We start from the raw sequence: 25,027 nt of genomic DNA, 5'->3' as shown, positions 1-25,027 counted from the left end.
GTAAGTGTTAAAAAAGTAACAAATGAGATACTATTGGCAGAATGTTGATACTGAACCTTCTATCCATTCCTCCTCCAATTAAGTCTTCATACTTCCTAATTAATTAATTAATCAATTTACGCTTCCTAGAATACTCGGATAATTTTTTTCCCTCCCAATCATTAAAAAGCCTCCTCTTTCCCCGCGCCCCTATTTGAGCAACATGACAAAGCTTTGTAGGTACAAGAGGGGGCCCTTGGGGTTGGGGGATGAAGACGGAGCCCTTATTTATATTTGAGTTGTTAATTAGTGAATATCAACTCCTTTGAAGTTGATTTTACAAAGGAATTCCTTGCGCTCGTCATTGGACGGCAGGCACAGGACAATGTGGTGACAAGGGAAGATAGTGCGAGAGCTGTAGGACAAGTAATAGTAATCGCAAAAAAATCGAAAATGAAAATTTTATATATTTTTACGTTTCAAAATCTTCTGAATATTTTGGCATACCTTAGAAAAAATGGATGTATGTGTGTGTGCGTGTGTGTGCATGTGTGTGTGCGTGTATGTGTGTGTGGATACAAATTTTCGTTGACGATTTCGGAAACACGGATGAAGCGATTTGAAAAATTCAAAAAATATTCGATTCGTATTGATAAGGAGACATGCTGATTAGTTTTTGGCGAAAGCAGATCTAGCCGTTCCGAAGGTACGGGGCAAAAAGTGCTAAAACCGGTAACTCTGTTTTTAAAAGAACGGAGTGTCCGATTTAGATAATTCAAAAAACATTTTACTTGCATTAACAAGATGAAGAGCTGGTTAAATTTTACTGAAGGCAGGTTTAGCGGTTTTGGAGATCTAGTAAAAAAAGCAAAAAAAAATGTCATTTGGCGGTCAAAAATGATCATTAGACATATGCACATCGAATTATCAGATATTTTATAGAGATTTTAACAATAAGTATAAATTCTCTTTACATTCCTATGGGTGCCGTACCAATGTTTATCCGTTAGACGGCGACGCGGCGCTTACGCGCTTCGATATTTCACCTCTATGCAGTTAAAGCAGTACAATTGCTTTGAAAAAAAGTTCAGAATTTCCAAAATATTTCAAAATAAATTTCTCTTCAAAAAGTCTTTTTTTTCAAAAAAAAAGTAAATTTTTGACAAAAATTTATAGTTTTTCAAAAATCTGATTTTTGCAGAGTTAATTTTTTTCAAAAATGTCAATCTTTTTAAAAAAAAATAAATTTTGGTACGGGAAATTCCAGCAATTTGCCTTAAAGCACGATGCCATGCGCCTCACTAGTTACCTAAATTTTCAAGAAAATAAAAAATTTTACGATTTTTTGGGGAGGGTCCAAAAATTCCTCAAAAATCGAATCACGTGATTAATGGACGCCTCCTAAAGGATCAGTTTATATTTTTGCCAGAAAGTCCGACTTGCTAATTTTATGTTACAGTTCGTTCTAAGTCATTTGGCACCAAAAGTGGGTGGAACAAAATTTGACCTTTGCAAGTCTGACCTTTTGCAAAAACGGCTGCCGATTTTAGAAATATAAAAACCATTCGCTGAAACTCAATAACGACTCGCCTTGCTTACTTTTACACGACGACCAGTCAAGCCATTTTTTTAGTGCAAAAACATCCTTTATATCATTTCTCGATTTCTATCTAAAAATTCCATAACTCCACGTCAGTTTCCTTCCAAATGAATCATCCAAAATCTTACATCCAATACAATTCGCATAAAATATTTTACCACGACTGTCAATCATAAACGTTTCGATTTTTATCTTGTTGCCGGATTCAGGAGAATCTCAGATCAATTGAAAAGTCATTCGGTCGGGTTGTCAGAAAATTCATCATCAGTAGACCTATTGGCAAGTTATGCGGAACTTTTGATCATGGTTTTGGACTTTTTGTGAATGAAATTCCTGGTGATGACATCAGAATGGATGGTGAAGGTTTAAGCAACTTGCCAACTAGACGTATTATTGACATAGATTTTTTAGCAAAAAATATAAAATTCATCGTGATGCTAATAGACAGACAAACGCACATTGTCTAGTAGTAGTAGTAGTAGTAGTAGTTGTCTGATTTCTTCAAAATTTGTTATCGATTTTCGATTTATTATAGATTCTTATACTATGATGCAAAAGATATTGCATCTGTGATAAAAATCTAGTGATTTATCTAGAAAAATCGTATTTAAATACCGGAAAACCGTTCACGAAAAAAAATTATTCGTATCCAATTCAGCAGAATAACAAAATCAGACTTGTCCTTGTCCTTTCACGAAACTATTTCGATACAATCTTTTTTGTTCGGCCCACATGTAAAAGCTTTTATTATACACACTAACAAATAATTATATACATATATATGTATATATACATATAATTTTTCTATGATATACAATGGGAACAAAAGTAATCTCTTGGTGAAATCAGTCAATTAGAAAAAGTTCGAAAGATTTGTCGCAAGGATCGAAAAAGTATCGATTACAACACATTGTCGATCGATTGATATCGATAAAGGAAATTATAGTACACACACCATCTGTTACATATATATTACAATTATCTAAAGTAAAGATAACATTGCAGTTCGAAAGATAATGTGGTAATATTAAATTTCTGGGAAGCATTTTTTGGTCAATTGAACGCGAGGATTTCATTTGTTACAATTTAGATTTTTTTTAACTTCCCGGAGAAGAAATCAAGAAAATACGATTTGTTGAGATTTAAAAGAAAACCAATGACTTGCAGCTGTCTAATCAGCACATCTGCACATCAATAGGAATCGAATGTTTTTTTGAATCATTCAAATCGGTTGATCCAAGCTCACGAAAACGTGGACAAAAAATTGTATTCACCCATACACCCATATATCCACTTTTCTGAGTTATGCCAAAATGTTCAAAAACCTCTCAGAAAAAATCACGTTTATTTTATGTAATTATTAGTTTGTGAAAGCAAACTGGACCTGCCTTCAGATATATATATATATATATATATATATATATATATATATATATATATATATTTATACGGATAAGTTCATCCATAAATTATAAATCCTGTATAATATTGTATTTCTATCTCGACTTAAATAAATATTGACTTGCCGACTTCTATTTTCTTTCGGATGAATTATGGAATATGAATTTAGAGGAAATCGAGGAATCAGGGATACTTTAATTTATTTAAACCTAACAAACCGCCTACGAAAACATAAATACGAATTAATTCGCTTTTATTAGGAACTCGTGCTAAAATAATATTGAAGGGAATAAATTAATATTAAAAATACAGATGTATAAAATTGAAATTTTTACAACAATATAAATATTAATTTCTAGAAGGAGATGTTTATGCTTTTACAAGACTTAGAGACTTGCTAAGTTTATATAGATAGAAATCCTATCTAGTTTGAATAAATGTTATAAACAAAATAGTATAAAACTAGTGGTGTGTGGCATCGTGCTCTAAGGTAAATTGCTGGAACTTCCCGTACCGTAGCGAAATGTTCGAGTAATATTAAATATTTTTAAATAGATTATTATAAATAAATACTGTAACATTGTCTAATATTTATAAGAATTATATAAACTGAATTTCAAATTTTAAAATATTTGTTCAAAGTACATTAGAAATTAAGTCAAAATTACAATTAAAATCAGAACTATTTTCTATATACAAAAAAAAATTTTTGGAAAAAAATTTTGAAGAAAAAAAATGGAGACAGACATTATTTTTTTCCAAAAGCAATTATCTTATTAAAACAAGAGAAAGTTCTTTGAATCATTCAAATCGGACGCTTAGTTCTCTCAAAAACTGCTATTTTTTGCACATTTAGCTCTGTCTCTCCGAAACCGCTATACCTGCCTTTGCTAAAAACTAATCACCCCTTCTCCCCGTCATTACGAATTGAATGTTTTTTGGATCATTCAAATCAGATGCTCCGACCTCTCAAAAACTCGATTTCTATTTTCTGAACTCTGCTCCGTATGTCCGAAACGGCTGGACCTGCCTTTGGCAAAAACTAATCAACACATCTCCATATCAATAGGAAACGAATGCTTTTTGAACCATTCAAATCGGTTGATCCGTGCGCCCGAGAACGTAGACGAAAATTTGTATACACACACACATCCATTTTTCTGAGGTATGCCAAAATGTTCAGAAACCTTCAAAACGTCGATTCTCGGCCCATTACAATAACTTACCCTACGGGAAGTTAGTTATCATATACTACTTTTACTATTAAGATTTATTATTTAATCTCTAAATTATTTACAAAAAAAAATGTCTATGAAATTCAATTCTTATTTATATGCTCTTAGTTAGTTTTTGTTGGCTATTTTCAGATTCCAGGTCTCTGATCCATAGAGAGTCCTACGTGGAATCTCATATTAGTTTATATATTTACATGATAATTATTGCCAATTATCATATACGTATTGTTAGATTTTTAATATTTTTTTCGTACTGATTATATAGTTACTTCTAATTTTCCAGATCTCTAATCCTTACGGAGTGAAACTAGCATCTATGTGTATTTATAATCATACAACAATTATCGCCCATTTTCATTAATTTAGAATTTTAGCATTTTTATTTGTCGGTACATACTTCTGATTTTTCTTGGATGTTACTTTTCTCGGACTTTTGTTAGAGTTCAGGTCTCTGATCGGTAGAGAGTAGAACTAAATTCAAGCATATTCAAAGAACAATCGCCAATTTTATCATATATAGAATTTAAGCATTTTTTCGTACTATCAATATGTTCTTCCAATTTTCTGCTTTGTGGACCTTCCCTAGAGTCCAGGTCTCTGATCCATAGAGAGTGAATCTAATACTAGTGTGTATTTATATTTATACGATAATTATCGTCAATTATCATATAGTTAGTCGAAATTATATTATTATTACATCTCTCGTGTGACGGACGGGCACGCACAAAACTACTCCATCTAGATTAATTTCGGCCTTTTTTTCTTTCTGTGTTTTTGGACATGTCGTTTCCACGAATTATAGAAATATACATATATTTATACATAGAAATACATACATATGTATATACATATTATCATAATTATAGTGTAGAATTAAGTTGAGCCCAATCGCAATGTCCCCTGAGATCTGTAATTATAAATACAGGAAGCTCATAGAAAAATTCACAAAATAGGAGCACCTGGGCATAAGTTGATAGACATATATGAATAAACTAGGTGTAAGTGGTATTTTCCCTCAAGGCATAAGCTTCCCTATAAATGTAAATAATCGACTTCGCCCAAGAGAATGAGATTTAGCTATTGGGGAAAATTTTCTATCTTTATCTTATGTTAATTTTATAGATCCATGTCAAGTTTCATTAAAACCACAAAAAAATTTGGTACCACTATTAAATATTTTGTAAGTATTTATTTCTCTATAAAGAATGTTGCATTTTGTTCTAGTTTTATTATGTCTTAAGGGGGCCCAAGCAAAGTCTGCTGGAGCCCTGTAAATTTTTACAACTTTCAAGGGAGACATTAAATTTCTCTCTCGGCGTATGAGAAATGTTTTGTCAAAGGACTCCTTCGAGAAAACTTTCGAATTTTACATTTTGTAACTAAATTGCTGTATTTTGCAACAAAACTGTTGAAGAATAGATGCAAAAATATCACTATAAAATTATATTGATATAAAAAAATCCCATGAACAAATTTTGGTTTTATTAATGTTACATCCAAATCAAGATTGAAAAAAAAATATGAAGGAAAATATATACAAAATTAATGGAAGGAATTGTAATAGCAAACTATATTTAAAAAAATCGAAATATACTAATGTGCATCCATTTTTGGATAAAATTTCAATAATATCAGTCGAACATAATTATTAAAAAAAACAAAAGCTGCGGCATGTTCATAAAATAATCTAGTTTTAATAGTAAACTAGTGGGGTGTATGGCATCGTGCCTTAAGGCAATTTGCTGGAACTTCCCGTACTGTAACGAATTGTTCGAGGAATACTGAATGTTTTCAAATAGATTATTATTAATATTGTAACATTGTCTAATATTTATAAGAATTATATAAACTGAATTGCAAAGTTGAAATTATTTGTTTAAAGTATATTAGAACTATAGTCAGAATTAAAAGTAAAATCTGAATTATTTTCGATATACAAAAAAAAATTGTTTTTGAAAAAAAAAAAATTGAAACAAAATTTTTTTTCCAAAATCAATTATTTTATTAAGACAAGCAGAAAGTTCTTTGAATCTTTCAAATCGGACGCTTAGTTCTCTCAAAAACTGCCATTTTTTACACATTTAGCTCCGTATCTTCGAAATGGCTGGGCCTGCCTTTGCCAAAAACTAATAAACACTTCTCCCAATCATTACTAATTGAATGTTTTTCTTAGATCATTCAAATCGGATACTCCGTTCTCTCAAAAACTCGATTTCTATTTGCTGCACTCTTTGTTCCGTATCTCCGTAACGGCTGAACCTGCCTTTGCCAAAAACTAATCAGCTCTTTTCCTTATCAATAGGAATCGAATGTTTTTTGAACCATTGAAATCGGTTGATCCGTGCGCCCGAAAACGTGACTGGAAATTTGTATCCATACATACATACATATACACACACACATCTGTTTTTTCTGAGGTATGCCAAAATGTTCAGAAACCTTCAAGAAGTCGAGAAATGTAAAAATTTTCAATTTCGATTTTCGACCCATTACAATAACTTACCCTACGGTAAGTTAAAAATATAAAGTTAAGATGTATATCTAGAACTAGTGTACTAAATCGAAAAACTTAATACACATATTTTATATATAGTATGTATGAATGTATGTATATTTATGATTGTGTTCGTGTACGAATAAAATCGTTTAGATTACCAAGTGGCCCTTGAGCCTCGACAAGTGTCCTAATTTCGTATTCAGTGCGTTTATCCTTCCAACAATCCATCCTGCCATTATTATATCCTTCTCTATATCCCTACATAGTCCCCATTATCCCATTGTTGTCCCTGTAAAACATATTTTTTATTCCAGCTTTTTATCCTAGGAGGAATCCCTTCATCAAATCCTAATAAGCGTAAGGACGACCTCACTATTATTATTATATACGTCTTCCGATTCGGCGACCCACAAAGAGAGGAGGGAGGACCACTTTGAAAAATTTTTGGCTTTTGTTTAAAATCTAATTGTTTAAATAATAGTGAATGAAAAGACATGTGTTTAAATTCCCGAGGATATGAATAAATTTGTAAAGGATTAAGGACCTATTGGTGAGTTGCAGACGGTTGAGTGGAAACTAATGGCGCGAATGTGACAAATTTTGATGTTAAAAAACTGCTGGACTGAATTGGTTGAAATTTTAATCAAAATAAGTCAACATCTATATGTATTGAATGGTTCACATAGTTTTCAAATTTTTAAAGTAACAATTTTTTGGTTTAATTAATTCTGTCAAACGACGTAGGGTCTTGAGTGAAAGAGTGAAAGAAAAATCTACTGACAAACTTTTGGTAAAAAGACTATATGTATTAACTGAGTTTTTATTTAAAATCTAGACTTTTTCTCAAAAGGACTCTACTGACGAGCAAAGCATTTTTTGAAACCATTATCAATAATATTTTATTTAGTAAAGTAAAGAAATCTAAGTGAAATTCAGAATGATTTTGTGATAATGTAAGATCTTGATAAAATTCTATTTTTTTTTCTAAATTACAGTAATTAAAATGAAATTTTGTTAATAGGATTTGTTCATGTTTTTAGTGAAACTTTGTTCACTAATTATATTTAATTTAATATTTTGAAGATAAATTTTAAGTGCAAACATTGTTTAATGTTAAGCAAAAATTATTTATTTAGCAAAATCTAGACTCTGGTGAAGTAATTTACTAAAACTCACTCTAGAAGATTATAAGAATTAAAATTGTTCTAAAAAATTTGGTTATAAATAAAGTAGTTTGAAATTTTAGAATAGGTATCACATTCTCATATTTTGTTTAGTTTAGATTGGATCAAACATAAATCACACCTTTTCTGATATTAATATTCATCAAACATTTGGGTCCTAAATAAATACTATTTAATATACACTGGATATATATATATATATATATATATATATATATATATATATATATATATCAGATCAAAATCTCCCTCTACTCTCCTATAAAATATGCAGCTGTTTCGATTTCACCTCTTGTTCTTCGAACAAAAAAACAAAAAAAATCGAAAACTCATTGTTCTGAATAATCGACATTCAATTTTCGCTTCTAGTGTTTTCATTGGATCAAAAACGACACCACTTACTCGCTCACTCCCGGGCACTTAACCACTCAACCATCATCGAAACAACCCTTTGGAGGAGGAGACTCCTTTGAAAATTGAGAGAAGAGTTGATGTTTCATTATTTTATTTAAATTTTAAATAAATACTCCGAAAGAGGGATTTTAGATGGAATTCATTGGGCTTTTTGCCTACTGGCAAGTAACAGACTTGTATGGATTGATGTGAAGGCGATGAAGTAAATATTTATTGTAACTTTTGAACGGTTTGTCTGATATAAATACAATCTTTGGAAGATTTGTGCAATATTTAGATGTCTATAAAATGTTCTAACACAGTAAGACCCTGCAGCAACTCGGCATACTTTAAAATCACAATTAAAAATAGATGATCTGTATATAGTATAAATTGAATAAATTCATGAATACTTATATAAGCTTATAATAAAATGAATACTTAACAATATGAAGAAACTTAGAATAAAATATTGATAGAATAAAAAGAATATTTTATAAAATGATAAAAAATATCGGTTTATACAAAAGTATCTCCTATCCAAACAGTCATATGATACTTCAAGTGTTTGCAATTATTTTTTCCATCTCACGATTTGTATCAATTTTACAATTATCCCAAGTAAAAAAAATCACTTTAAACGTTTTCTGCTAAATAAACAGTTCTTTATTCTTTGTTCCCGAAAAGCAAACATCCCGAAATTTAAGGGACCTCCTTTTACATAACAAAACAATAAAAACGTTCCGTTTGCCAAAAACGCCTTTTTCAGTGATTTTTTTCTCCTTCGGCACTTTCTGTGATCTCTTTCGGAATTCGAGAAGGAAAAAAACGGTAAATAAAAATCGCAAAATTGGAAAAAAGGAGAAAACGGAAAAAATCGAACATTGAGGGCTGCATTTTTTTGGATTGAGAACATTTATTGCAGGAGAGAAGAACATTGAGTAAAGTGATGATAAAATGCGCCAGTTGTAAGTAGCATTTTGCCTTAAGCCAAGTTGCATGAACTTTCTGATACGTGTATAATCGACTTCATTTCTAACAATTAGGAAAGAAGTTCAGCTATTTAGGTAAAATGAATTGCAAATATCAAAAATCATAAAATGAGTAGCAAAGCTCTAAAATGAGTAGCAAAGCTCTACAATGAGTTGCAAAGATTTAGAATCCGTTGCAAAAATCTAAAATGCGTTGCAAAGCTCTAAAATGAGTTGCAAAGATCTAAAACGAGTTGCAAAGCTCTAAAATGCGTTGCTAAGATCTAAAATGCATTGCAAAGCTCTGAAATGAGTTGCAAAGATCGAAAATGAGTAGCAAAGCTCTAAAATTAGTTGCTGGGATCTAAAATGAGTTGCAAAAATCTAAAATGCGAGTTGCAAAGATCTAAAATGCGAGTAGCAAAGCACTAAACTGAGTTGCTAAGATCTAAAATATATTGCAAAGATCTAAAATGCGTTGCAAAGCTCTAAAATGCGTTGCAAAAATCTAAAATGAGTTGCAAATCTCTATAATGAGTAGCAAAGCTCTAAACTGAGTTGCAAAGCTCTAAAATGCGTTGCAAAAATCTAAAATGAGTTGCAAATCTCTATAATGAGTAGCAAAGCTCTAAACTGAGTTGCAAAGCTCTAAAATGCGTTGCAAAAATCTAAAATGAGTTGCAAATCTCTATAATGAGTAGCAAAGCTTTAAACTGAGTTGCAAAGCTCTAAAATGCGTTGCAAAAATCTAAAATGAGTTGCAAATCTCTATAATGAGTAGCAAAGCTCTAAACTGAGTTGCTAAGATCTAAAATACGTTGCAAAACTCTAAAATAAGTAGCAAAGACCTAAAATGAGTTGCATAGATTTAGAATCCATTGCAAAAATCTAAAATGAGTTGCAAAGATCTCAAATGAGTTGCAAAGATCTCAAATGAGTTGCAAAGATCTCAAATGAGTTGCAAAGATTTAGAATCTAAAATGAGTTGCAAAGATCTAAAATGAGTTGCAAAGATCTAAAATGAGTTGCAAAGATCTAAAATGAGTTGCAAAGATCTAAAATGAGTTGCAAAGATCTCAAATGAGTTGCAAAGATCTCAAATGAGTTGCAAAGATCTCAAATGAGTTGCAAAGATCTCAAATCAGTTGCAAAGATCTCAAATCAGTTGCAAAGATCTCAAATCAGTTGCAAAGATTTAGAATCTGTTGCAAAGATCTAAAATGCGTTGCAAAGATTTAAAATGCGAGTTCAAAGCTCTAAAATAAGTAGCAAAGCTCTAAAATAAGTAACAAGGCTCTAAAATAAGTAACAAAGCTCTAAAATAAGTAGCAAAGATCTAAAATGAGTTGCATAAATTTAGAATCCGTTGCAAAGCTCTAAAATTAGTTGCAGGGATCTAAAATGAGTAGCAAGGATCTGAAATGGGTAGCAAAGTTTTAAGGAGTAAAATTTGCGAAAAACCAAATAAATAAACCATAAATTTCACCAAAAATTGCCATCATCTGATTTTTCATTCCCGGATCTGTCCGTGCATGTTGTTATTCGGATATGTCGATATCGATTCGAATATCGATTGCCCTCGGAGCAATTTCGACGTCGACGGTTTCTTCGACTTTTTTTCTTCACATTTACAAAAAAAAGAACACTTTACAGTTGATTTGCCACACGAGATGAATATTGTCTGTTTAGTTAGGCCGAAAACGGGACCTAACCGATAAAAGACAAAAAAAAATAAAAAATCAATTGATATTCGATTAGGTAAATCAATTGGGTAATTAACTTTATTCGTATTTAGCATTGCGATGTGCAAGGGCAATGAAAAACCTCTCTCATTGTAGTTCAGAAAATTTCTACTTCGCTAGCCAAAAAAAATGTATTTTTTTCATTCACGGTCCATTTTAATCCTCCCTTAACTAAAAACGCATTTAGGTCGAAAGGGTAGATAATTTTTTGATCCCTTTTTAAATATTTTTCAAAATTCTATTATTTCGAAAAGTGCATTTTGTCGACGACAACAAAAGGGATGAACTAAGCGCAGTGGCGATGTTATCTTTTGTACAAAAGGGATGAAATTTATACCGAATAGGGGACACCGGGGGAAATAGGAATAGATTTATATCAACTTGGAACATGTCATTTCTATTGCCAATGATTTTTTCTAATGCATCATTAATATTAATCGAATGATTGCAACTTTACAAAAGATTTACAAAAGTGGTGCATTTTGGGAAAAGTTTTACTAAGTTTAATATTTGTTACCGATTTTAGTGAAGAGCGAGTTGCTGTTTGGTCTGATGTTCTTGTGAGAAATTATAGATTATTTAATTTTTAACAAATTTGTCTCAAACATTAGAAAGATTTAGAATTTATCAGTGGTATAAAATGATAATGCATGTTATATGTCTCGTACCAATTTTGTATTTTCTATTGCGATTTTATTGTGCAAGGAAATGTTGTAGGGCAATGTGATGCTTTACTTATTTGAGACCAACGTGTTTAAAGTTATACCTCAAATAAAAAAATAAATGCATCATTGTTGTTCAGGAATAGTATAAAAATACTGGTTGGAAATACAAATTTATTAGTTTACTAGTTCGTGAATAAATTAATATATTTTAGTATCCATTTGACAGAGGTGCCTTTCAAAATAATTCTATACTATTTTTATGTTAAAAATAACAAATATTTCCGAGCTATTCTTAATCCATTTGTCAAACAAATAGGTATTTTTGATAATTTTGAATAAATATATCTATTTCATATAAATTTGTTGTAATATATTTCTGTATATTGAGAATAGAGTAGAAATAAGTAGAAAATTCGAGCTCGTCAGGTCGCACCATGTTGTTTTACAAAGCTTTTTCATTCTAACATATTTTGAATTTTAGAGACTATTTCCCCCGGTTTCCCTTAAATTCTAAATTTCAAATTCAAAAATCCTTTAAGGCCCGATTACTTCTGGCCGAAGGGGTCTCAATGCCCCTTAAGGGGTGCATCAAAGTGTGATTAACCTACTGCTGAGAGGAGAATTGCCCTTCTGATGCTTGAACAAAAGATAATATCGAATTTTAGAATTTCATACGTAGTAAACAACAACAGTTGGCTCGATTTTAAAGTAAACCGAGTTGCTGTAGGGCAATATGGTGTTGGACAATGTGGAAGATTGTTTAATTTTGAACAAATTTGCAAAATATTTCATTAATATTAGACGAATGGTATGAAAGTTATAAGAAATATAAGAAATAAATGCATGTAATTGTACATTTAACGCTCTGAAGTTAATTGCGATTCTAGAGTATACTGAGTTGCTGTAGGATTTTATTCTGTTAATACACTTTATAGGCAAGTGTATTTTAAGACAAGTTAAATTTTATCTCACACATAATTTTACCGAATTTGGTCTCCAACGATTCAGAATGACTTGAAATGACGAGTTAATAAATAAATTATTTAAATAAAAGATGAATAAGTAAGTAAATGAATGAATTTAATGAATGAATAAATGATAATATAAATAAATAAATAAAAACTTAAAATAAAACGAATGAATTGCACATGCTTGTATGAATGAAAAAGCAATTTATAAATATTCATCTAAATAAATAATAACTAGTCGGGTGTATGGCATCGCGCCTTAAGGGAAATTGCTGGAACTTCCCGTACCGTAACGAAATGTTCGAGGAATACTGAATGTTTTCAAATAGATTATTATAAATATTTTAACATTGTCTAATATTTATAAGAATTATATAAACTGAATTGCAAAGTTAAAATTATTTGTTTAATGTATAATAGAACTTTAGTCAGAATTAAAAATTAAATCTGAATTATTTTCCATATACAAAAAAAACTAAGAAAAAAAATTTGGAACAAAATTTTTTCCCAAAATCAATTATTTTGTTAAAACAAGCAGAAAGTTCTTTAAATCATTTAAATCGGACACTTAGTTCTCTCAAAAACTGCCATTTTTTGAACATTTAGCTTTGTATCTTCGAAATGGTTGGGCCTGACTTTGCCAAAAATTGATAACCACTTCTCCCAATTATTACTAATTGAATGCTTTTCAGATCATTCAAATCGGATGCTCCGTTCTCTCAAAAACTCGATTTGTACTTTCTGCACTCTTTGCTCCGTATCTCCGTAACGGCTGGACCTGCCTTTGCCAAAAACTAATCAGCACATCTCCCTATCAATAGGAATCGAATATTTTTTAAACCATTCAAATCGGTTGATCCGTGCGCCCGAAAATGTGGATAAAAATTTGTATCCATACATACATACACACACATCCATTTTTTCTGAGGTATGCCAAACTGTTCAGAAACCTTCGAAACATCGAGAAATGCAGAAAATTTCAATTTCGATTTTTGGACGATTACAATAACTTACCTTACGAGAAGTTAAAAATCACATATTTATTAAACAATTTTATACTTTTTATATAAATACAAGGTGTAATGAAAAAAAATGACCCGAAAATTACCTGTGTTCTAAGTTTGGTATTTAGTTATCCTAAAAAAAACATCAGAAAAAAATCGATTAGTAGTATAATATCGTCTATACTCGTTCACTGAGGGTTCATTCATTTGGTATAAATTATAATTCTCACGAAAACATGGTTCTTAATAATTCTTATATGATCCTTCTTCAAAATCGTATCCGAAAGATTATAATAATTAAAACATTTTGATCCTCGATAAGAATTAAAATCGCTCTAGAAAATATACATGTATGTATGTATGTATGTATGTATGTATATGTATATATATATATATATTATATTACAGGTGTGTTGTAAGAAATAAAAAATAAAGGTACATACAAAATCCGTCTCTAGAGCATATCAGAATGCCTATTATTGAGATTAAGTTGTCATTTCGGCATTTGATACATGTCACATTAAGGAGTTTAGTCGACGGATTAAAAACGACTAAAAGCGTTCCAAACGAATTTATTAAAAATTAAAAAAAAGATAAATGCAGGAAAATGCGGGTACACGACTCCCACACTAAGAATCAAGTACACAACTTCTCATTGGGGTAATTAAAATTTATAAATTTTATTTAATAGCCCTTAGTAGAGGATGCGTATAGATATAATTAGATAAAAATGTTTTTACACTATTTTAAACGTGCTTTTTTTATTCAAATGCATTTATTTACTGCTAAGTCAGTGTCAAGTAACGTATTAAGCGGGAAATCATCCTCATGAACGTCTTAATAGAGCACTTCATTCATTCTCTTATTACTTATTTATTAACTTCCCGTAGGGCAAGTTATAGTAATCGCAAAAAAATCGAAAATGAAAATGAACCTTCTGAACATTTTGGTATACCTTAGAAAAATGGATGTATGTGTGTGTGTGCGTATATGTGCGTGTGTGCGGACACAAATTTTCGTCGACGATTTCGGGAATACGGATGAAGCGATTTGAATAATTCAAAAAACATTCGATTCGTATTGAAAAGGAGACGTGCTGATTAGTTTTTAGCAAAGGCAGGTCTAGCCGTTCCGAAGATATGAGGCAGAAAGTGCCAAAAACGGTAACTCAGTTTTACTTGTTTTGACAAGATAAAGAACTGATCAAATTGTCATGAAGGTAGGTCTAGCGGTTTCGGAGATCTAGTAAACAAAGTAAAAAAAAATGCCATTTGGCGGTCAAAAATGATCATTAGACATATGCACATCAAATTATCAGATATTTTATAGAGATTTTAGCAATAAGTATAAATTTTGTTTACATTTCTATAGATTCCGTACCAATGTTCATCAGTCGGACGGCGACGCGGCGCTTACGCGCTTCGATATTTTGTTTCTATGCAGTTAAAGCAGTACAATTACTTTGAAAAAAGTTCAGAATTTCCAAAATATTTCAAAATAAATTTTTCTTAAAAAAATCTTTTTTTTTCAAAAAAAAGTAAGTTTTTGTCAATTTATAGTTTCTCAAAAATCTAATTTTTTTAGAGTAAATTTTTTTCAACAATGTTAATCTTTTTAACAAAATAATAATTGCTGGTACGGGAAGTTCCAACAATTTTCCTTAAAGCACGATGCCATACGCCCCACTAGTTAAAATTTTTATTCAATTTCTTAATTAATAATAACTATAATAAACATCTCAGATTTGTTTCTGCAACAGTATTAAATGTTCTGAATAAAATAATAATTGTACTCTGCTTAAAATTCTTAGAAAAATCCTGCAATTTTGCAACTTATTTCTTTTACTTAAGACAGAAATCTTATTCTGAAGGCTAGACTATTTATTTTATATAAAAAGTATCAAAAGATAAAATCAGTCTTCAAAAGTGACTTGATAACTTTTTTCGACCACCTAGTGGTCAGACATGATTTTATAAAATTCTAAGAACATTGAAACATATTTAGATATTACTTCATCATATCAAAAATGTTTAAAACAGAACTGTCATGTCTAGGTCGAAATGGATATATATACAAATATATATATATATATATATATATTTGTATAAAGTAAAGTGTATCTCTATAAAAGAATTGAATAAATTAGCGTCAAAAACCTATTTCAAAATTAACGTCAAAAAAATTTGACATGGAGTGTAAATCCGTAAAGTGTTTCTGAGTCATTCAGAGACTTTGAAATGCGGATATAGACGTAAATATATTTTATATATATATAAAAAAACGTGTGTACTTACATTTTAGAACTGATATTCGTAGGAAATACTATTACCATTGTAAATTAAATTTTACTTTCCAAAGGTTGGTGTAAACATTTTGTTCTACAGTGGTTCATGTACACTTTCAAAAAATTCTGCTTAAAAAAGATGTAGATTTTGTATCAATATCAATAACCAAAATCCCTATCCCAATAAATCCATTTACTCCAATCAATTCCATTGTAAATAACACTTCTCAAAATCCCAGTATCTCAATATCCAGTAACGAAATGTGACTAATTTTCACATTTGTGAGTAAAGGGTCTAAATTGTTAAATTATTGAAACCGTTAGGGTTCACTTGGGACCCTTAGGACTCAATAATAATCAATGTTGACTTAATCATATCTCGATATTCATTAATAATTTCGGTCACACACGAAATTTAATGGCAATTGTAGAAGTACCAGCATTTTGGTGGAATAGAACAAGCACAGGTACCAGCATGAAGAAGATAATGGATATATATATATATATATATATATATATATATATATATATATACATAATATATATATATATACATTTTCCAAGGCCTTTGCGTCAAACAAAATTGTTACTGTTATGGATTTTTACTAAATCAAACCGAGCAGACTGACAAAATTTATACTGTTGTTTTCGTGTCCATTAAAAATGCTCCAATTTTCTCAGCTAAATTATTTTAAATTCGATTCCATCGTTTCTGACAATGAGTTCCCACAATCGTTAAGAGACAAAATCTTGATCAAGAGATTTTATCTTAACTACTACGGGTATAGGTTTATTAGGTACGGGTCTACTAAAATCAATTCGGTAATTAACTAGATTAACCATGACTAATTTCTACTAGCTGAGCAAACGTTTTGCTAAGTAAGGTATATTCTAAACAATTTCTAGAGAATCAAAAATATTAATACTTTTAGTGTATAAGGATGTCTTGTTTGAATGCTATATACAATGAAGTACATATTATAAAAACAATAAACCCCAGTAGTTTGTCTATATTTAGTCAATACAATCAAGCTGGAAGTGTTATACATTTTCTATAGAAAACATAGTATAATCCAAGTCTTTTTTGGTCTTTCGACTTATTGATTACATTTCAAGTTTTTCAGATTTTTTTGGATTCTGGATTTTGTGTATAATTGTAAATAATTTTACTGAGCTTATACAAAATGTTTAAATTTCTGCGAGGAGAGATAGAAAAATATTTAAGTATTTCTTCTTTGACCTGCTTTTTGAAAAGTTTCAAGTAACATTCGATGAATTGAAGGAAATTTAATAAAAACTATATATGTAGAGCAGGGCGAGGCACAAAAGTCTAATTTGACATTGAGCAAATATAAATTATATTATGAAAATCAAACCAATTATGTCCCAACAAGTAACACATTTCAAACGAACAATTATCTGACTACGTTCAGTAAAACTGCCAGCTACTTCATCGTTGTAGAAATGCGCTTTTTGGTGTCTTTCAAAAATTTGTTATCTAGATCTTTTTGTCCCATAAGCAGGGTAACTTGGAACGGCCAGGTGGCAAACAGGTTTAATGCCTTATTTTAACTTAAAGGTATTTTACAAAATAATTACATTTTTAACTAATGGTAAAAAACTACCAACAAAAGAAAATTTTATTATGGATTTTCAAAAAATTCAAAGTTTATCTCCCTAGAGCAAAGTCATAAGAATCAAGGTTATATTTGGTTATATATCTTTTTCCCTCTACTTTCAAATATTGTTATTAAACAATGCTTAACTTTACTAGTTTTTGACACATCGGTGGTGGACTTTTTTCACCCCAGACCTTCATATATTACTATCTATTCTTCGATAAATTCTGGGAAATTATAACTGGGAAAATGTTATTCGACAAAATGTTCCTTTGATCGATACCAAATTTAGGTTCTGAATTTAAATAACATAAGTAAAAAATAATATAACCTAGAAAATGTTTTATAAATACCAATGAGTATATAATTATACAAATGAGATCTTTCAGAGCACCGTGTTTGAGAAAAATGTGATTTGCAAAAAAAGAGGCCCACGACGCCACAAAGTGCATTTTCATATTAACATTTCAAAAAAGTTGATATTTTGAGTCTATAGTAACACTTGCGGCCCGTTTTCTAAAGTTTTTGTATATAAATAAAACTACAAACAAAACCACTTACTACAATTTATTCATAATTAAATAATAAACCGTAAAACACCCTTTTAAACGTAATTGAACATCATCTGTCAAAAACGTTTGACATTTGACGTATTAGCCACCGTTTATTGTTTTATTTAAATTGCGCTTTTACAAAAAATTTTAAATTAAAAATGTAAAGTTTCTACGCGATTTTGAAATAATATCTCACCTTTCCGACAACCTACTGATTAGCACAAATCGGTTTAGCCGTTTTCGAGTTTTAGTGGATCATTTTATCGAGAGCTCCATTTTTATATATAAGATAAAGTAATATATGGAATATCATATAAAGAAAATTAAACTGCGTTTGGGTAATGTAAGTGATTGTTTTTTACTAATTCAATTTGGTAGGATTTCATATAAGGAATGTATTTACCAATTCTATCTAACTGTAACACTTCTTCAGCAAGACTTTGTAAAAGATTCTTACATCTTACAACTGTTCTGTCGCATTTCTAATATAACATATAGTGTAATAATAGAATAAACTCTACTCAATATTGATTTGCGGTTAAAAGTGTGTCAAATTAATAACTTGTCCTCCTAATGAAGGCTGACAAAGTTGCCGTCGAAACGTTGGCAGAGATTTGAAGTCTCTTTGAAGAACCAGGAATCGCGAGGAATAGTGTCGGGTACAACATTGTAAATTGCATTTATGTACTCGGATAGAGGATAGAGGATAGTAGTAGTATATATAAATATATATATATATATATATATATATATATATATATATTTGTATACAAATGTTGGTATAAATAAAGTGGAAGAGTTATTTATTGGTATGTTGACCGAGCGAGCGAGCGGCGTGCGTTGTTGTTGCCTGATTTTACAGTTACACAATTTTCTGCAATCTCGAATAACAAAGTCGTGTCTCGAAACTTTAGTCCAGGATTAGGGGAAACCGGGGAAAACTAGGAAAAACCAAGAAAATTGAGGAGAGACTACTCGTGCAGTTTGGATTGAACCGAAATATCTATCGATATCTATTCAAAATACCTCCTAAGTTTCTGATTGTATTAGGAGGTTTTCCAGATAAATTCTGGAAAAAAGTGAAAAACTAGTGGGGCGCATGGCATCGTGCCTTAAGGCTAATTGCTGGAACTTCCCGTACCAAAAATTATTTTTTTTAAAACGATCAACATTTTTGAAAAAAAAAAATAACTCTGAAAAAATGAGATTTTTGAGTAACTCTAAATTTTTGACAAAAATTTATTTTTTGTTGAAAAAAAAGACCTTTTAAAGAAAAATTTATTTTGAAATATTTTGGAAATTCTGAACTTTTTTCAAAGCAATCGTACTGCTTTAACTGCATAGAGACGAAATATCGAAGCGCGTAAGCGCCGCGTCGCCGTCTAGCGGATACACATTGGTACGGAACCCATAAGAATGTAAACAAAATTTATACTCATTGTTAAAATCTCTATAAAATATCTGATAATTTCATGTGCATATGTCTAATGATCGTTTTTGACCGCCAAATGGCATTTTTTTTTACTTTTTTCATTAGGTCTCCGAAACCGCTAGACCTGTGTTCCCGAAATCGTCGACGAAAATTTGTATCCGAACACACATACACACACGCACACACACGCACACACACACACACACACATACAAACACACACATACAAACACACACATACATCCATTTTTTCTAACAATAAGGTATGCCAAAATATTCAAAAACCTCTGAAACGTAGAGATATATAAAAATTTTCATTTTCGATTTTTTTGCGATTACTATAACTTACCCTACGCGAAGTTAAAAATTTAAAAAAAAAAAAACTGGTGAAAATTAGGAAAACCGGAGAAAATCAGAAAAGTGAAAAAAAAAGCTTTTTGCTGATAAAAATATGATTATGGGATACTGTATTGAATAAACCATAGAAAAACTGAAGAAAAATGCAAAAATAAGGAAAACTAATCAAGCTTATGAGAAAATTGGAAAATTGATATAGTCAATATGAACTTCTTGCAATATCAGAAGTATAACATTCTACTATCCCCAGTTTCACCTATACAAATTATATATATATATATATATATATATATATATATATAAATGTATAATAAACGAATCTGTCTATGAAGTAAATCGAGTTCAGCTTTTGTAATAATTTTGCAACTTAATTTTGCAATTGCACAAATTGTCGTTGAGCAACAAAAACAACTAAACAATAGACAAAAGGATCCATCATTCTAATTTATAAGTAATATAATAATAATAAAAATAATAATAAAGGATATCGCTATTTTGAATTACTCTTTTGTGTAAGATTGAATTTTTGATTGAAATTTGTGTAAGATTGGCTCTAAAATTAATTTTTGTCATAATGCCTTTACAAAAGTTAATCATGAGCCTTTTATACAGGTTTAATCAGGTTCAATGTCTACAATCTTATATTCATATTTTTCAAAATCCGACTCTGGTAATTGATAAAACTTCTGAAACAAAGGCGTATTTTGTTATTTTTAGTGCATTTGGAATGCATTTGTCGGTTTCAATTATTTTAGATAATCTCCTGTTATATATATTCATTTAGTTTATATTCCAAAACTTTCCTAAAGGTTTTAAAAATCTACTTCATTGAAAATTTAGCCCTAAATCCACCTCTGATAATTTATAAAAAAAATTGAAACTTAACGTACAGGAGGTATATTTCTCGACGTATAGGAGGTGCATTTTCAAGAAGTTTTTACTCTAAATTTTTTAATATTTGAGATAAATGTAAAGTTGTTCTTCTAGGACGTACACAAAGTATCCAAAAATGTACTTCATAAACAAACAACCCCTAAATCTACCTGTGATAATTTATAAAAAAAAATTTAAACAAACACCTATCTATCGGTGTACATTTGTAAGTTTCGGTTACTCTAAATCCTCTTCTACCACAGATATCCTTTCCGTTTTTCTTCAGGATATTCCCAAAGGTTGTAAAAATTCATTTAATGATTATTTTCCCCCGAAGTTCGTCCCTGTAATTTATTAAAATAAAAAATCCCACACGTTGATGATTTAGTGCGTGCGGTTTACAAGTACAGTACTCGGTCCGTCCGTCCATCTTATTACTTTGAAGACATTTAAATTAACAAAATAAGCTTTAGGGCTTAAATTCCTTCAGATTTATAATTTAATATGTACGCCGATTATTATTATGCGTACAAGTTTACCAGAGGAAAGAGGCAAAAAATGAAAGAAATCACTTATGAATTAAATAAAAGTAAATAATAAAAAAATTGATAATGCGTGGAAAAAGATAAACTTTTTCAACAAAATATAGGTATAAATAAATTTGCAACATTTTTAGATGGTTTGCAACATTTTCAGGTTATCTAAAACGATTTCAGACTACTAAGAACGTTTTCAGTATATCTAAAACATTTTCAGACTTGGCCTTCAGGATTTCATATTATATAGAACATTTTGAGGATACTTTGAATGATTTCAGGCAATTAGGAATGATTTCAGACTTGCAAGAAAAATTCTGACCATATAGAATATTTCGAGAATACTTGGAACGATTTCAGACCATCTAGAAAGACTACTTAGAACCATTTCAGGCTATATAGAATGATTTTAATTTTCTAGAACGATTTCAGACTATTTAGGATGATTTCAGACAAGATAGAACGTTTTGAAATTATTTAAAATGATTTAAGACTATCTAGAATGTATTTAGACTACTTAGAACGCTTTCAGACCATTTGGAAAGTCTTGAGACTATTTGGAATTGAGAACACTTAAAACGTTTTGAGACTATCTAGGACTTCTCGAGACTACTAAGAACGTTTTCAGACTATCTAGAGCATTGTCCAACTATTAGAAACTTTCTCAGACTATCTACAAAGTTTTGAGACAACCTAAAATTTTGTGAGACTGTCTAAAACAATTTTCAGACTATCTGGAGGATTTTTACACTATTTAGAACGATTTGAGACTATTTAGACCGATTTCAGACTCTCTAGAAGGCCTTGAGATAATCTAGAATGTCTTGAGGCTATCTAGAATGCTCTGGGACTATATAAAACACTTTAAGACTACCCTAAACAATTTTAGACTACCTACTATAGATATATTTTCAGTATATCATCAGACTATCTGGTGCAATTTAAAATTAATACTTCAACAATTCAATAAAATCTATCTATCTATATACTTGCTCTTACCTCAGACAACACAGATATCAGCATTTCTTCGCATATTTGCATAGAGTCAGAGTTTTTCACACACACACACACTTTATTTTACGCGAAATTATGCTGAATTAATTTAATTAGCACTTTTGTTTAAGTAATTCATTATTTAATTTACGCGAATTTTATTACTATACTACACTCACTTAGTCTTATTTTTTTATTGAGCTGAAATAAAGAAATTTATGCGTTAGTGAGGGATGCGGTCACAATTTTGTCCAGCCTAAATGATAAAAATGAAATTATGATGATAATTCCTTAACTATGACCTGGTTTAACGGTTCGACCTATCTATTGGACAAAATTATCAATTTACACTCGATATTAATGCAATTTGTTGGTAACTTTGCAAAAAAAAAAAATTAAAAAACTGATTATTACATTAAATTTTCGTAATAAAATTAATTAATTTATATAATATATCTATTGTAACTCGTATGTCTAAGAAAATTTACTAAATTATTTATCAAGATCATTCATATACTATGAAATGAAATTTTTGAGCTATTTTTGCGGGGTCACCAATAAATTGATTACTAAATTGATAAGTGTAAAGGTCGTCATCGAAGAGAATTCATAAAAACTAATGTAACTGTTGTATGTGTATGAAATTGTGCCTATTGGCAAGTTGCTGCTATTTGTCGATTAGTAAAAAAAAGTAATAATTCAAAATATTTGTAAAAAAAACTTCAAAATTTGATAAAAATACAAAAATCAATGGATAACATATGGATGAAAATCCAAAATATTTTATAAAATGAAAAACAGTGAGAACTTGATTGGAGTTTGTTAAAAATTTATTTTTGTGAATCCACAACGAGACGTGTGACCGCACCCTCAGAAACATGCCTAGAACCAAAAAAAATGCACTGGCCTTTGTTTAAAATCACCGATTCTTCTGGAACATCGCGATTACCTATTTGTTGTCTGCAAAATTAAGAAAAGATTAGTAAATTTTAAATATATCATGAAATATGGATTTGGGTTAAAAAAAAACAGTGTTTTACCTCGAGATTTCCAGAAGAGAGCTGACAGGAACCAGGATCCAGCAACCAGCAACCAGGAACCAGGAACCAGGAACCAGGAACAAGACACTATATCACTAGCACTAGAAAACTATAATGACAATGATAAAAGACTACACAAACACTAAAACTAAAAAAACGAGACAGATAAAAATTTTGCAAAAATCGATGAAAAAACGAGGAAAACGATCACTAAAAGTCAACACCAGGCAAATTATTTGACCACAATCGAAATTGTCTTCAAGTCTTTCTTATCAACAAAATCATAACCACTAACCATAATATATTAGTAACGACAATAGCATTCGTCTTAGAGTTATTGGTACATGTCCTTATGAATCCTGGTACTTTTTGCACCTGTTACTCCAAGAATTAAAAACAACTCTGGTAACTAAGTCTAAGTTGGAGGCTTACCAGAAATAATAATAATTAGTAATTTAAGACAAAAAGTTGTATAAAAACCATCCTCTGGGATCATATCCAAATATAAATTGGCAACAAATTAAGTAAGGTGCACCAAGAGGTCCTTTCCAACATCTACTGGTTTAAAATCACAAACTCTGGTAAAATTACAAGTAGAGTTATCAGTTTAATTATTGAAATGTCAATTGTTTTACACATTTATTTATTTATCAAGTCTTTGTGGTCACTAATATTTGCCAGTTTTTTGCACAACCTTTATAAAACACACACACAACATTTTTTGGGTCTACAATCACTACTTTTTCGTCCTTGCCCTTTTGAATGGATTTTATTCACAGGTTTTGGATATTATGATCCAAATTCTTCAATTTTGAGTATTTTTCGGGATATTTTGTTCTAGTGAGTTCTTGTTTTTTTTGAAATGTTTTTACGTACCTCCGATCCAAGAAGTTGAATTTCTGCTGAAACGAAATAATTAAAAATAATTAATAAAAATAAATAGGTTAATATAAATATATTTATATTTTTGAAATGTTTTTTTTGCAAAGAAGTAAAGAATAATTAAACTATTTATTCTGTACGTTTCGACGCTGTATGTGTGTCATCATTCAGCATATTTAACAAATTCAAACCAAGAAAAAACACACAAAAATCTAGAAAACTGATGATGAAAAAAACCAAAACTTTGATTAGAATAAAAGATGAATGATAAAATTATGTAGTTAGGTTTTTGTTCAAAATTTTGAATTTTTTCATCAATGTGTATAAAGTTTATATGTTTTCCCTGCTTTGAATTTGCTAACTTGCTGAATGATGACACACATTCAGTTACGAAACGTACAGAATAAAAATCTAAATCATTAACTTCCCGCGGGGCAAATTATAGTAATCGCAATCGAAAATGAAAATTTTTATAGATCTTTACGTTTCAGAGATTTCTGAATATTTTGGCATACCTTAGAAAAAATGGATGTGCGGATATAAATTTTCGTCGACGATTTCGGGAATACCGATCAACCAATTTGAATAATTCAGAAAACATTCGATTCGTATTGATAAGGAGAAGTGCTGATTAGTTTTTGGCAAAGGCAAGTCTAGCCGTTCCGAAGATAAGGGGAAAAAAGTGACAAACGCAGTAACTCAGTTTTTAAGAGCATTTTACTTATATTAACTGATCAAATTTTCATGAAGGCAGGTCTAGCGGTTTCGGAGATCTAGTAAAAAAAGTAAAAAAAATGCCACCTGGCGGTCAAAAATGAT

This window comes from Ctenocephalides felis, unplaced genomic scaffold (assembly GCF_003426905.1).
Source record: "Ctenocephalides felis isolate EL2017-DRISC unplaced genomic scaffold, ASM342690v1 CF-g0.4_SCAFFOLD_03572, whole genome shotgun sequence".
NCBI classification, from domain to species: domain Eukaryota; kingdom Metazoa; phylum Arthropoda; class Insecta; order Siphonaptera; family Pulicidae; genus Ctenocephalides; species Ctenocephalides felis.
This window is presented reverse-complemented; position numbering follows the sequence as displayed.